We start from the raw sequence: 1,802 nt of genomic DNA on the forward strand, positions 1-1,802 counted from the left end.
GTAACCCTACCCGGGGGAATCCTACGAATACCGGACCTGGTATGCCAAAAGGGCCAAAAGGTTCTTGTCATTGATGTGACAGTACGATTTGAAACAGATATGGACACTCTGGAAAAGGCACGATGTGAAAAAGTGAAATACTATGACCCAACAAGGGAGAGCATTGGCAAACTCCTGGGAGCTCAGCACGTTGAGGTTATGGGCTTCCCAATGGGAGCAAGAGGGAAATGGCCCTCAAGTAATTTCGACGCCCTGAAAGCCATAGGGGTCAAAGGAAAGGAACTGGAAAAAGTGGCAATGAACATGAGCAGAAAAACCCTGCTTTTCTCAACCGAGATGGTGAAGTGTTTTTTGAAAGGGAGAACACGATAAAACAAGAATGGAGCATACGAATAATCACCACTCCAAGAGTCCCAAATTGGTGCGTCAAGATAACGAGTATAGGATGACATAAACAGACGATGCAATATACGGAATGGAAAGTAAGCCCGAGCGGGGTGGGCGGCTTTCCTCCAGGAAAAGGTGGGAACGGGGGCCCGCTCGGGCCGAGAAAAGCAAAGTAATGGCTGCCAAGCGCAGGGGCTGTCCTGAGCGCAAAAGCAGTACAGCTTGCAGGATAGGCGTGGGGGGCCCCCGCCCCACCTATGGGGAACACCCCGAATTAATAAACGCAAGTAATGGTTGTTTAACGCGAAGACATTCAAACCTTGTGACAAAACAGCTTGCGCCGAAGGTTATGGGTTGGCCCCATCCAAAGGGGTGGAAAGGTATCCGACCCAAGTCTAACAAACAAAACATCCCAAATGGGTACTGGGATAAGTCCCCCCAGAAAAATGACAAAACCATAAGGGTGTAATGCGAAACTGCAGCAAAAGCAAAGAAACAACTGTCCTGTCCGATCGACCATCTCAATGGGGTCTTATCACTAACTGTCAGAAAAAGAAAAGGAAAAAGGGGGGGAACCGAGAATCCAACACTCCCTCGACTCAGGATCGAGCGGGAGTAGGCCCAAAAACGGATGTCAAAGTTGTCAGCCGCTAATTGGTAACGGCCTGCTCCAACGCTCAGGTGTCGTGGTATCAGCCGATCACACTTTGGCAGACTGGGAAAAACCGGTGGGATACACCCGAGGGGGTGGGGTGCCAGTGGGTGCACGACTGGCCTCATCGACGGCGACCACGTTGGCTCGGCCCACCTGCGCAACAGGTGTGGTAACCGGGTCATGGGTCGACGGCGGTGCGGGGGGCGGGCACACCACGACCGCACTCCCATCGGGCACGACGAGGTAGATAGGTCGCCACCAGCCGGAGCCGACAACACAGTTATTGTGGCTGGGGGGCGTCCCGGGGTTGGTCCGTTCTGGTCCAACAACAAAAACCCCAGATGGCTGGACGGTGGGGTGGGAAGGGTCAGCGCCGGGCGGACGGCGGCGGGACCCTCCTGCTCATTTGCTAACTGCTAATAGTGGGATAAACACTGGGTGTGAGCTAACCCTGTTGTTTGTACGATGTCGGTCTGGTGGGAACAAAAAGTTCATCCTGAGCGTTATGTCACATCACGAAAAAGGAAGGGAGAAGGAACGGAAAACGAGAATATAAGAAACCATGCCAGCCGGTCTACACTCAGTCCACGCACGGGCCGAAAAGTTGGCACATTGCAGACACATAACTAGAGCCCTTAAGGTCCCTAGTGAATGCATCCATATACTAACACTGCGACGGCCGCAGGAAACTCTTGCCGAAATGCGCTTGGTGAATTTGTGACCGGGGCGGTGGCGTGCGCTTTACTTGGGCTTAGTAATG

This window comes from Urocampus carinirostris, chromosome 17 (genome assembly GCF_059441175.1).
Source record: "Urocampus carinirostris isolate Australia breed hairy pipefish chromosome 17, RoL_Ucar_1.0, whole genome shotgun sequence".
Classification (NCBI taxonomy): domain Eukaryota; kingdom Metazoa; phylum Chordata; class Actinopteri; order Syngnathiformes; family Syngnathidae; genus Urocampus; species Urocampus carinirostris.